This window comes from Lissotriton helveticus, chromosome 3_2 (assembly GCF_964261635.1).
Source record: "Lissotriton helveticus chromosome 3_2, aLisHel1.1, whole genome shotgun sequence".
In the NCBI taxonomy this organism is placed as follows: Eukaryota; Metazoa; Chordata; class Amphibia; order Caudata; family Salamandridae; genus Lissotriton; species Lissotriton helveticus.
In genome coordinates, this window is record NC_136062.1 from 440083496 (window position 1) to 440098492 (window position 14997).

The following is a 14997-nucleotide window of genomic DNA, read 5'->3' on the forward strand; positions in this document are numbered from 1 at the left end:
CCACAACAAAATAAGACCAGACTGCAAATGCGGTGAGTTTATCATTTATTGTTCAGTCCTCTTGCCTAACGCGTTTCGGTCGTCTCAGCGACCATGATCACATGTCATTACAGAGAGACGTATCCCGTGCTGACATTTAAATCTCCGGAGTCCGACTTGCACTGAAGACCGTCTCGTGACCACATCATTACATTATTTTGATACTTAGTATCATCCCACAATGTATTGCATCTTTGTTACTTTACATCATGCCACATTTTTGTTATTAACACAGCGAGTATGCGGAAATAGTGCAAATCTATTAAAAATTCATAGTTCTGATTTTCCATTTTCCCAGTGTAGTCGTAAACACAGAGTGTGTATCTTTTATAAATTCAAGGGTAAATATATAAGTGGCAATGTTACACAAAATCACGGGCAAGTGCCCATAATATGCATTGCTGCAGTTTCTTGGTTAATTACCGTTGCCATCATTACTCGCTTTTTTTACAACACGATTTCATTGCTGCATTGAATACTTTACCGGGTAAGTACCCCAATCCGATCAATTCATCTCTACCTCAGCATTCTACAATTTGATGTTGTAGTTTAGTGATTTTTTTTTTTACCTTCACAGGGTTAATTTCATAATCCTTTTCTGTACATTTAGTACCCCTAAATGTTGTGTTACACTGACATACGTGTTCCCTCTACTAATGTCAGAACATACCTTGTGTTAGAAATGGGATTTTTGGAATGCTAGGGCATGTGCCAAAGCCAGGCAGAAACCACCACTCTAATCAGGATAAGGGAGTTACACTCCTAAAATAACCCCTGCTCCCCCCACTTGGTAGCTTGGCACGAGTAGTCAGGCTTATCTAAGCGGCAGTGTGTAAACATTTGCACATTACCAACAGTAATACAGTGTAAGCACTACAAAAGGACACCACACCAGTTTAGAAAAATATCCAATGTTTTAATATACTTAAGACAAGACCAAAAACGATAATCCTCAATACAGTACTAAATGTTCAGTTATCAAAATATGCTTGAAAAACAGTTCCTTGATGTCGATAGCTCCGTCTGGGGCTATCATGGCATTGTGAACAAACAAATCTAAACCGTTCTGGATGACCGCGGCGTCGCGGCCCAGCTACGGTTTCGGGAAGACCTGCAAACAGTAACTTTTAGAAATGCAGGGCGTCTGCAACCTCTCGTGGAGCTACCGAAAGCACGGTGTCCGCAGGCTTCTGTTCCAAAGGTCGGTGCAGGAGTTGTCGGACACTCGAAGTCACACGCGTTGCAGATCAAACTCTTCTCTGTTGAAGTCAGGAGAGCTGGTGTCGGTAGGTGTCGGGTACTGTGATGCGAAGTGCAGCGGTGTGGCGTGCGGTGCCCTCTGTTTGCGGAGCGAGCAGCGGCTCGGTGGCGGGGTCCGATGGCGTCGTCAGTGAGACCAGGGTTGTGGTGCGAAGTGAATGCGGTGCTTGTCACGGTGCAAGCAGCAGCGTTGTTTTTGCTGAAGCGCTGTCAACTGACGAACGGGAGTCGATGGCGCCGGCAGGCCAAAGCTTCGGTGCGGGGTGAGGGCGGTGCGTTTTGTAACTTTACGAGTGGTGCCCTTGGACCACGGTGCAAGCAACGGCATAGAATTTGGCGTGGAATGCCATCGCCGGGGATACCAAGGCGGCGTCGTGAAGCGAGGCGGAGTGTGGTGCCCACAGGTCGCGGTGCGAGCAGCGGCTCGGTGGTGGCGTCAGCAGGCGTTGTCTGTGAGCCAGGGTCGTGGTACGGTTTTGCAGTGGTGCCTTCAGGACACCGAGTCGGCAGTGTCGTCGTCCACGTCGTCTGGTTGCTTCTTCATCTGTTGCAGCACAAAACACACAGTGCCCGGTGCTAAGGGCAGAAGAGCTTGAAGTCTTTGCTTTTCCTTCGACTTCTTGAACATGGGCACGCTCTACCTCAAACCCTTGGAGAAACACACAAAAGTAGATTGCAGAAAGTTCAGGCCAGACCTTTCACTGCCCAAGACAGAAGCAGCCACTACAGGCCAACACAGCAAAGCACACAGGAATGTGGTAGTTCCTCCTCACAGCTTCTCCAGCTCTTCTCCTTGGCAGTCTTCTTGGTCCAAAAGAGTTCTAAAAGTAAGGGGTCTGGGCCCCAATATTTATATCCCACAATCCTTTGATCTCTTAGGCAGAGAGTGTCTGTGCCCAGCCAGAACCAGTTCTGCCTTCTCTGGTGTGACTTCCTGGCAGGAGGTGGAGACTGCATGGTCAGAGGCAGACCAGGCCCTTTGAGGTGCAAGGAGATCTCCTCCCCCTTCCCCAATTGCAGCCCAGATCTATTCAGCCCTTTCCTGACCCAGCCAGACTATCTGGAGCCACTCTTGCTCCCCAGCCTTCTGTCATCCAAAAACCCAGACAGGCAATCCACATTCCAGAAGAGGCACACAGGATGACTGAGCAAGAAAATACCTACTTTCTAAAAGTGGCATTTTCAAACATAGAATGTAAAAATCACCTTCATTAAAAGATGCATCTTTAGATTCTGAGTTCAGGCATACTAAACTTTATTTTTCTACCTAATTCCCCGGGCCAGTTATGTTTATAAGATGTTATAAACAATCTCTCTATTCTGTCCTACGGGGAACAGGTAGCCTTGCAATAGCGAAAAACGAGATTGGCTGTAATTCACTATCAGGACATGGCACACACACAAGCAAATGTCCTACCTTTCACATACACTGCAATCGGCCCACACAGTTACCTTGAGCCTACCTTAGGGGTGCCTGACATGTGAGAAAAGGGAAGATGAGGGACTGGCAAGTGTGTGCTCTGGCCAAGTTGACATAGCGGGTCTGAGTTACCTTTTCAGGGCTACTGACGTGGGTGGCACAATCAGTGCTGCAGGCCCACTAGTAGCATTTGATTCACAGTCCCTGGCACACTCAGTGCACTTTACTAGGGACTAACCTGTAACTCAAATATCCATTCATGGAAACACCAATCCATAACACAATTTACCACAGGAGCACTTGCACTTTACCACTGATCAGCAGTGAGAAGTGCACAGAAACACTACGCCAGCAAAAACCGGGATGTCAGAAAGCAAAAACTCAGGGGAAACACACCAAAGGATGCCAAGTCTAACACCTTGTTTCAAGTTCACGCAGTTTTCTAGTGCGGTCACCCCCTCTTTTATCTGCTGGCACAGATTCAATTGCAAAATAACCGGTGGGTCTTTCCCATACACCACCTCACAGTGCCTAGCCACTGGTTATGTTTGGTCACAATTTAATATGGCCCTCATATGTTGCAAGATTCTTTTGTGGACTTGTAACGTGGTTCTACCCATGTACTTTAGTCCTCACGTGCACACCAGCACGTATACTGCAAACTCTCTTTTACAATTATAGGATCCCCTGATCTTCTTACTCTTTCCTCCAAATGGAGTCGAGAAGGTGACAGTGTCCTGACCTGTACTACACATTATGCAGCGACTGCACTTTCCTTTACCCCCACACCTCCCCCTATGCATGCACACCTCCCCCTATGCATGCACACCACCCCCTATGCATGCACACCACCCCCTATGCATGCACACCACCCCCTATGCATGCACACCACCCCCTATGCATGCACACCACCCCCTATGCATGCACACCACCCCTATGCATGCACACCTCCCCCTATGCATGCACACCTCCCCCCTATGCATGCACAACTCCCCCCTATGCATGCACAACTCCCCCCTAAGCATGCACACCTCCTCCCTAAGCATGCACACCTCCCCAATGCATGCACGCCTCCCCCAATGCATGCACGCCTCCCCCAATGCATGCACGCCTCCCCCTACGCATGCACGCCTCCCCCTACGCATGCACGCCCCCCCCTATGCATGCACACCTCCCCCTACGCATGCACACCTCCCCCTACGCATGCACACCTCCCCCTACGCATGCACACCTCCCCCTACGCATGCACACCTCCCCCTACACATGCACACCTCCCCCTACGCATGCACACCTCCCCCTACGCATGCACACCTCCCCCTACGCGCACACCTCCCCCTACGCATGCACACCTCCCCCTACGCATGCACACCTCCCCCTACGCATGCACACCTCCCCCCTATACATGCACACCTCCCCCTAGCCACACACCTCCTCCTACCCACGTGCACCACCTCCTCCTTCCCACGTGGACACACCTCCTCCTACCAACACTACTACTCACGCCAGCACACACCACCTCCTACCCACACTCCTGCACACACCTCCTCCTACCCACACTCCTGCACACAACTCCTCCTACCCACACTCCTACACACATACCACTCCCCCTCCACACACCACTCCCCCTCCACACACCGCTCCCCCTCCACACACCGCTCCCCCTCCACACACCGCTCCCCCTCCACACACCGCTCCCCCTCCACACACCGCTCCCCCTCCACACACCGCTCCCCCTCCACACACCGCTCCCCCTCCACACACCGCTCCCCCTCCACACACCGCTCCCCCTCCACACACCCCTCCCCCTCCACACACCCCTCCCCCTCCACACACCGCTCCCCCTCCACACACCGCTCCCCCTCCACTCACCGCTCCCCCTCCACACACCGCTCCCCCTCCACTCACCGCTCCCCCTCCACTCACCGCTCCCCCTCCACTCACCGCTCCCCCTCCACTCACCGCTCCCCCTCCACTCACCGCTCCCCCTCCACACACCGCTCCCCCTCCACACACCGCTCCCCCTCCACACACCGCTGCCCTTCCACACACCGCTCCCCCCTCCACACACCGCTCCCCCCTCCACACACCGCTACCCCCTCCACACACCGCTCCCCCCTCCACACACCGCTCCCCCCTCCACACACCGCTCCCCCCTCCACACACCGCTTCCCCCTCCACACACCACTTCCCCCTCCACACACCACTTCCCCCTCCACACACCACTTCCCCCTCCACACACCACTTCCCCCTCCACACACCACTTCCCCCTCCACACACCACTTCCCCCTCCACACACCACTTCCCCCTCCACACACCACTTCCCCCTCCACACACCACTTCCCCCTCCACACACCACTTCCCCCTCCACACACCGCTCCCCCTCCACACATCACTCCCCCTGCACACCCACACACACATTCCTACACACCTTCCCCTTTGCGCGCACACCTCCCCCTTTGGGCTCACACTTCCCCCTTGGCGTTCACACTTCCCGCTTTGCGCTCACCTCCCCCTACGAGTGCACCCCTCCCCCTATGTGCGCTCCCCTCCCCCTATGTGCGCTCCCCTCCCCCTATGTGCGCTCCCCTCCCCCTATGTGCGCTCCCCTCCCCTATGTGTGCACGCCTCCCCCTACGCGCGCACCCCTCCCCTATGTGAGCACACCACCTCCCACGCACCTCTTACCCCCACGCTCCTACACACACATGCGCACACACCTCCTACCCACGCTCCTACACACGCACACACACCACCTCCTACCCACACACCTACACACGCTCGCACACCTCCTCCTGCCCACAGTCCAAAACACACACGTGCGCACACCTCCTTCTACACACGCGCACACCACTCTTCCCTACCCACACACACACACACACCCCTGCACACACTCCTACACATTAACACACACCCACCACTCCCCCTACCCCACACCCCTTCTCTAAACCCCCTACGCATACCCCTTACCCACACCCCCTACACTCCTCATACACACAGACCCCGTACACACCCACACTCACACACTCCTACACACTACACTCACCCTTACACACACCTGTACACTCCTACACACACACACACCTACACATATGCACACTCCGACACGCACACTCCTACGCACACACACGCCTATGCACACACTCCTACGTGCGCACACGCCTACGCACACACTCCTATGCACACACACGACATAGGCTGACTGTGCTTTTGCACCATATATGTACTGGTATATGTTAATAAGGTTAGTATTAGTTTATTGCTGTGCCAATTTGGACAAGTTCAAGGAGGATCTGCTGGCCATCTCCGACTGGATGGTGGCAAAATGTTTACAGTTAAATGCCAGTAAATCTGAGATTCTGCTGTTTGTCAAGGATCGGGAGCCATGGTCCAAGCAGTGCTGGCCGGTCCGCCTCAAACCCGCCCCGTTACCCAAGGAGGCTGTGAAGAACTTGGGCATGTGGTTTGATAACGGACTGATGTTTGAGAAACAAACAAAAGCTGTTGCTGCCGTTTATTTCGGGCTCTTGCGGGGATTGAGACCCCTGCTTGGTTTTTTCCTCCCAAAGTTTGCCAAACTATTGTTCAGGCGTCCATTCTTTCCAGGTTAGACTACGGCAACTCTTTATACCTGGGCGCTAATAAAGCCAGCATTAAGCGCCTGCAGAGGGTCCAGAATGTGGCGGCGCGCCTTCTGGTGGCATTACCTAGATCTTGCTCAGTGGCGCATGTGCTCCCCAAACTACACTGGCTGCCCGTCGAAAAGCGCATTCAGTTTAAGGTGCTGTGCATTTCACACAAGATTCTGACTTGTTTGTTGATGCCTTATGTGCCTGGGCGTTCATTGAGGTCTGCCGACCATGCGCTTGTTTGTGCTCCTCGAGTCCGAAGAGTGAGGGCCGGGGGATGCGCTTTTCGCTTTCTGGCAGCAAAACTTTGGAACTCGCTCCCGGCTCACAGTAGAGTTATTCCTAACCTTTTGGCGTTCTGTTAGACCATATACACCTGGCTGTACCCGTTGTCTGATGTTTAATCACTAGGCAGGTCTCTCATACTCTTTTATCTCTGGTCGCGCTGGGACGCCTCATTGCTGAGGCAGCCATGCGCATTACAAATCCTAAAAAAATAAAAATAGTAAAGTACGAGTACTAACTTCTGCGGATGTGGTGATTTGCCACCTGAGATCAGCCGGGGGGGACCACTCTTTATTGAAAAAATCCCTTTTACATTTCAGCAAGTAACGGAATGAACGTTATGGATCCAGAAAATATATATAAATATACAGGGTGTCCCCCCTCCTAGAGCCCACTTACTTTGTCAAGGTGTCTCACCCACGGATATCTATTGATGTTCAGTCGTCCTCTGGCCCCATGCGGGGGCTTGGTATACCATCGGACATAAGACTCCACCCTAACTTGGTGTTCTTTAAAGAAAACAAGGTGCATGTGTCCAAATACACCTCAACGTGTAACCCTTATTTTTTTCCCTTCATCACTACCATCACTTTTACTTCTGCTGTGCTGCCAGCGTTTAATTAACTGTTGTTTAGAACAAACAATATTATGAGCCTGGCCAAATTAACAGTTCTAGGTGTCACAGGCCAAAAGATGTTCAACCAAATTGGAGAGTAATATAAATGTGCATCTTCCAGGAGTTTAAATGCTTCTCTACAACACACTGTATCATAATGCTCAGTCAACCTGTCCAGCTTACATGATACAGTCTTCATTAACAGTGCAGGGTCAATTTGCGTATTCATACAACTTTAACTACATACCCACCAGACTGCTTACTTCACTTGTGACTCTTGTGAGGAACCAAGTTGTGGCTTTGTGAGGGCATTTATGTGTTGGGGCAGATTTTATGCACCCACAGGATGTTGTACGATACGGAGGTAACGCCTGACAGACGCAATCTCTATCTTGTTGCATGCCAGAATCTCTTGTTGCATGCCAAGACACTCAGCTTGACCTTAGTCAATCACCTAAACCTAATACCGGGTCCCCTTTGGCCACATCTTCTTTTAATTTTAACTCTATTAGGTCCTGTTCCCTGCTGGATCCTCTCCCTCCCTCTCTCCCTCCCTCCATGCTCTACCAGTTGGATCCCAGCCTAATATTAATGATTGTGGTGCTTCTTAATGCATCTCTGTATGAAGGGGGTGTTCCTCAGAAGTGGAAATACGTGATGGTCCTTCCTTTTCTAAAAAACCAAAAAAAAGCTAATTTGGACCCAGCTAATCTGTCTAACGTCTGCCCTAGCTCTTGGCTGCCTATTTTCTGCAAGATCTAGCTCAGGTACACTCAGGTACACTCCATATCCTGCGCCAAAATGTTAATGGCCGTAGTCCCATATCCTCGTCAAGGGGTCTGAAGCCCAAGTCCAGTCTCATTGGCAACAGGGGAGTGCTAGGGGGAAGTGATAGGAGATGTCGGATGAATTTATTCTCTATTGCTACTAGATCTTGATTGCACGTGTAGCCCCAGAGTTCGCTTCCATACATAACAGCACCCCTGGCCTGTGCTCTGTAGATCTCTAGTGGGAGACCAACCGGCTTGGAAGAAGATTTATTTTTTGTAACAAGCTTGATGATTCCGCCTGCTATTTGGGCCAGTTTTAGCTGTGACTTCTCCCTTTGGTGCCCCCACGACATTTTTTCATTTAGGGTAATCCCCAGGTACTCGAAGGTTCGGACCCTCTCAAGCCTATTGGCGCCAATATATGGGTTGGAGCGAGTTTTAGGTGGTGGGTTAAGAGTTACCACTTTATTCTAATCAAGATGGCTTCAGGTGTGCAATAAGTGTTTTCATAAGTAGGACTGTTAGCGCTCTAGTTGCTCTTTAGAACACTCTGGGAAGCTGCAGTAGAACACACAGGAATCAACTGACAGTCTCTGCCCTTGATGAATGTCAGACTTCATTCTCACATGACTGAGAAAGATAATGTGAATTTACAGAAGATATGCTCTCAGTTTAGCTCATAGTTCACCTTCCAAACCTCTGTGGGAAAAGCATGGGAACATAGTTTTCTCTCAAACATGATATCCCAGCTGAAGGCTTTTTCACATTGTGAAATCTCCTTTGAACACACCACAATTCCTAAAATGAGTATGGTACCATCAACGCATGATTTATAATGTAACTAAAGTCTTAAAACCCTCTATTAACTGCAATGCTTTTTAATGAGGTGCAATCATGTATAGTGATCCCAGGATGGCTGCCATTACATCTTGGATGAAGTGCTGTCATCCAAAAATAAATAATAAAAATAATATTAATGGAAAAAGAAATATATTTCATTTTCCATTAATATTTAAACAAACACTGAACGAATTTACACCATTTAACAAATAGTTCTTTCTGAAACAAGGTCTACCTTTTTGTCAAATTTGGTGTAATTCCGTTAAGCAGTTTGGGCTGTCTAAAGTTTCCTATGGAAAATAACATGGAGAAAACACGTTTTGGGACCCCCTTTTTTCTTGGCCCCCGCTTGTCGAATCACCCCGAAACTTTCAGGATAGGAGCAGACCGGAACGCTTCACAAGTTTTGAAAATGTTGTGAAGATTCGTCATCCGGCGCCAAAGTTATTGTGAATAGAATGTTGCGATTTTCTTATGGTAACTAGGGCCTAATTATAACTACCTACTGGCGACCAGTAGGTAATATATACATATATTACAAAAAAAAATCAAAAGTTACAAATAATGTATAGTTAGGAAAAGGTGCTTTATGTTTAGTATAGAAATGAAACTTAAACTACATATACATTAGAAATGCTACAGTTATAGTCATATATTTAAATCGTTTGAGCACCACTTTCAAAGTAATAGAAGTCCTACTTAAAACTCACATTTATATTGCCACACCACCTTAAAATTCAATATATAACTTGCACACCTTCATACAGAGTCTTTTCAGATCGATCGCCACACTACATTAACTATAACTCGCCATTGTACCATACCAGTGTGTTCAGGCAAATCATGTAATTTGAGATGTCATAAGTGTTATAATGCAGTGATTTCACATTCTATAACTTCTATAATATGCAAGAGTATAGGTAGTGCCTGGAGATAGGGCGAGTTATAGTTAATGTATGGTGCACAGTGGATTAGCATACAATTTAATGGTGCATATTGGAGTGTTGTAAAGTTGAGTTACATACTGTAAATAGCATAGAGTGCAGTAGCGTTAAGTTAACTCTTACACATTATAGTGGCGTAAAGTGGAGTGTGTATTTAAAATGAAAGTTAGCATAAAATTATCTGGAAAATATGTGAATGTATCTCAAATATGAATTTTAATATGTAAATGTTCTATTGAACTGTATAGTGTAAGTAACTATAAACTTATACATTGTATAAAATGTAATTTTATATTGTGCTATGGAATACAGTGCAAAGTTCTTGGAATGCACGTGGCTTGGAACAAGTGATATGATTGGTTGATGGCTGTGTTTACCAAGGGTAGAATTCAGCCATGTAGTTTTTATGTAAATTTTGCATTATTGTACAGTGTTTTACTGGTTAGGGCGTAACATAGATAATTATTAGGCGTTATTATTGTAAACCATCTAGTACAATTTTTCCGAAGTAGTAATAGGTGAACGTTTTTGGTTTGAAAGTTCAATTTATTACCAACCTATGGTTGTTTGTTAAATATTTTTTTTGACTATTTATACACGAATAACTTTTTATCCATTTGAGAAATGTCCGCACACTTGAGCAGATTTTTTCACTGGTTTAATTGTGGAAGGAGTAATTGTTTTGCGGAGTTGACTGAAGAGGGTTGAAGAAAAAAGGGTATCCCATAACGTGCTTAAATTAAATATATTTTTTTAATTTTATAACTGGGAGTTGTATTTTGTTTACATTTGGTAGGCTTACATATTTTGGTGGGCACCTCTTATTTTGTGCAGTGCAGGTGAGTTATGTAATTATACGTTTTTAAGTTTTGAAAGTTAGTAATATTTGTTATTGGGGCATTTTTGTGAAATGCGGGGGTATTTCACCGTGGTACAGAGATACCTAGTTATTACAAGTCATTAGCTGAATAGTTTAATCTTTGGCTTTACAATACTTAAAGGCACACATGTTGTTTGTAGGTACAATTTCCCCATGTTGTGCATTAATCCTTCTTATGTAGGTAAATATTATATTTGGTATTTTTGCTCTAACTATTACCACTTGAGTAAAGTGCAGGAGCTCTAGAATTACAAAATGGTACCTCGTTATAGAAAGAGGAAACACGTTACACCATATGTATATACACCAGTGAAACATTTGTGAGCACCTGATGAAGGGAGGGTAGTGTAGTTCTGTGCAGAGTGGTGGGTGAGCATGTTCTCAAGGGTATTGGCTGCCCTGTCTTAGCTTACTTCTCTCTTTCAGTTCTGTTTTGAAGGTCTCCGGCGAGGTGGCAGTGGAAGGTTTGGAGGTAGTGAGTCCCAAATTCTAGTTGCACTACAGAGATGGACTGTGCCAAGATTCATTCCTTTCTAAGGGTCGGCAGTTCTAGAAGTACTACTACGCATGCACTTATGACCGCCTGCTGCATGGTGGTGCTCTTTATCTGATTTAGAGACCAGCATAACAGTTGTGTATTAATTAAATGCACTCTAAAAATGACTAATACCTGCCACCAAAGTATTTTTATAGTTTGGGGTGTCTGGAATACCTAGAATTGTCACACTTGTAGGTGTATGGTGGTTAGTAGTTGTGTTGTTCCTTTTAGTAGTGCTGTCAGCTGCAATGGGTGGTGCAAGCGGAAGTGGCCTCCTGAGGAGGGCCCTGGCACTTCTATTTTTACAAATTAAGCACTGGGTGATGCGAGCAGTCTTGTATACACCCCTGGGTTCAATGGGCAACGAGCACAGAAAGACCAGCATAGGTTTGATGTGCTCATTCTTTTTGGCCCGCGCTGTTGAGTGTAGGATCGATTTCAGAGGGGTGAGGTGGGTTTTGGGGAGACCAGTGACGAGAGTTACAATAGTCAATTGTGCAAAAGATTTCAGATTTTGCTCTGGAATGTAGTGGCCTTATTTATGAAGCTACCAGTCTTATTTATGTTGGGCCCGCTGACCGAGAAACAGGCGTGACTCGCAGACACCCTCCTGACAGGGGGCCAGCCAAGGATTCTTCCCCCTTCCTCCTCCGTGGTCCGTTATTGGGTGTTATTGTCTCGCTCTTTGGCCCTCCAGGCTGTTCCACCCACGATGTGAACATGTGCAAAAAGAACAATTGATGGATGGGATGCTGTACAATGTTAAACATTCAAGCTAGTACAGAGATCTCGGCCTAAATCGGTCTTTTTATTGTTTGTTTTTTTACTCTCCATGCCATTCCAGTTCTGACACAGCCATGATGTGCTCACTGGCGAGTACCTCTACCAGTTAATTTCCTTTTAATGCACCGACGCATAGAGCAATGCCTAAACAATGCCTTTCTGCGTCATTTCCACAGTCGAGTACATCTCCTCTCTACGCTTCTGCCAATATTTATCCACACGGATCTACATAGACCGATCGTAACCCTCGGTTGCCTACTTATTCCACACCCACAGCAGGGGTAAGTGTCGCTGGTGCATACCACCTGTTTAATCTGTCTGCATTGGCTAATGACCGCTAGAGCTTTTCCTGACCCTTTCCCCTTTCCTGATACCCTACACAGGTCCCGGCCTTGATCGATTCCCTGTAAGTTCCTTTCTGTTTTCACCTACTTCACGGTGTCACCCTTGCACCCACAAGCTAGGCAAACCCAGAACAGGTACATGCTGCTCCATACTAAACTGCTTATCCTTATTAATTCTTAATTAAGTCTTCCCGCTTCCGATGGCCCACATGCTTAAACAGACTTATCACATCTTTTAGGTGCCCCACATCGAATAGTCCTGAAGAGACCTGTGACCCCAATCAAGTCGAAACGTTGTCGACAAAATAAGGAGACAGACCTCTTACAACAGTTGTTTATACATTGCAATTGCTGTACTCAATTTATTCATACATATTACTTGGTCGCCTCTTTTCCACGTATATGTACATTTGAAACCTTATGTCACCCACATTTTACTATGCTTCACCTTAGTATGTTAGGGTTCTTTTTTGAAAATATTCACTTGGGACACGCCATCACTTTTTTGATTACATAAGTGTATATAATGCTACAGAAATTTTGTATAAATTGTTAATTTCTATTTTTTGCCTTAAATTATAAATATATTCGCATTGTGTATATACAGTTTCCGTTCTTGGCCTCTAATTTTAAATCACCCACATTGCGCGTTCTCTTTATCAGAATTATCTTGCATTTACCCACAGGAGCCATTGTTTTTGTTTAAAATGATGTGAACATGTGACATGGTAGTGGCACCCAGTTCTCTCTGCAGCAGGTGCATGAGAACAGCTCCTAACCGGTCAGCCATCACGTGGGTCCCTGCGATGGATGTATGGGATCCTGCTTGCCTATTCCATCAACGTACATTAGAGTGGATAGATGTTTTGGAAGAGTCTTCAAGGAGCTAGGCATGTTTTGGCTGAAACCTATAAATTAGGGGGTGTTGAAAGCTGCATAGAGGATCTCTTTAGAACTGTACATTGAAGTCAGTGAGTACATAGAACACATCTGGTGACCTATCCAGATTTAACTGTGCACTGTTGTGCACACTTCATCATATGGTGTACTAATTGCTTTTGTGTTACCGTATTAAAGAGTAATCATTAATTTAGGAATATTTTAGTCTTCATAAAATATTTTTCTTTGTGTCGCTAATTCATGCATCCTTTAAATAACCACACTCGGTGCATTTCACTCCATACTAGGCGCTACATCTGGAGTGGGCGTACTGCGAGGGGGGATAAGTGCACCGTGTGGTATTGCCAAAGGAGGTGCGGCAGTGCCAGATGCCAGCACCTGCACGTTTAACTCTGGGAAGCTAACCAGAGTCTTACTACATATAGGCCTTTGAGTGTGTGCCACATGACACTTTACTAATGCTCCCATAATATTACAAAAGAACGGAAAGAAAAGAAGAAAAAGGCATTCAAAACTAGATTTAGGTGGCCAAACATGTTCTGTTAATGGCAGCAACCCCTGTTGCCGTCACATGTCCATTACTGGTCCCCAGTTGAGTGCGTGAGGGCGTCTGTCAAGCAGTAGGTGTTTGTTATGGCCCCGCTCCTTCATTGTTATCTGGATCCAGTGCCAACTGCATTCCACCGAGGAGCCCATAATACGGCGAAGCGCTTCTCAGATTATAGATTGCGGACTGGTGGAATGCTCAGAAATAAAATCTGGTAGAAGCCATTTTAGGTGGATGCATATTATTCCGTGACATCACGTTTTCCTATTATCTATTCCTTATGCAAGAAATTTAAAACTGTGCTAATTCTAATTGCAGCCCTGTAACAAATAATCTCGGTGCTCACGAATACGGAACAGTTGTGACAGAGAGGTAATCTTTATCCTGCAGGGATGTGTGGCGAATACAGGGGGCACGTGCTCCTCACGTGCACGCCAGAAATGTAACATCCCACAGATGCGCAAATACTCGCCGGAAGTGGCAGACTTCGATCTTGTTCAAGGATGTGTTGGTGGTACGCTAAAGCGCCTGGTGGTCACTGCGTTAGTTAAACAAATGGTCTCTGTTTCCAGATACCTAAGAGCCTTGCTAGTTTATTCAGATAACAACCAACACACACTGGGGTCGATTGTGAAAATATGGTATTGTGTACAAAAAAGGGGAGAAATGCTCCTCTTTTAGGTGTCCCCTCACTCACCAGGGTTGCCCCACGGTGACATGCTTCATCATTGGGGCCATCCCAGTCCTCTACGGGCTGGGGCGTGCTGCGACTTGCGAAAGTTACGTAGGAGCACTTTATTAGACTATGTGTGGTGCATGTGTATTTGAGGAGTGGACTATGTGATGTGTGTTAAAAATACCTCCCCAGTAGGTTTACAATAAACTTTATTCTTGCCTCTAGGTGGTAATATTAAAAACGGGGTGGAAAGATAGGCTGCCCTAAACGTAATGTGTCCAGATGTACCTATCAACTCCTATCGTCGACATGTTTCGTGCATACCCCAAGCACTTCTTCGGGACTACACAGGGACCAGCCCTGTGTTCGCCACTCCTTAACTCTTCAATGAGATATTGATGAATAAGTTTTAAATTTTAAAGTTAAAATTAGACTGCAGCAAACTATATTAAGTGCATGCAATGATACCTACGTATTTGTTCCAAAAACACGTGGCTCCTGAAAAATAAAAGACAACTTGAAAAGTCAC

At 46.7% G+C, this 14997-nt stretch overlaps 1 protein-coding gene across 2 annotated transcripts in view; it reads left to right on the top strand.

The window, feature by feature from the left end:
* TTC17 (tetratricopeptide repeat domain 17) overlaps window positions 1-14997 on the top strand; it is a 516894-nt gene that overhangs the window by 25876 nt on the left and 476021 nt on the right. The gene's annotated exons all lie outside the window — the stretch shown is intronic.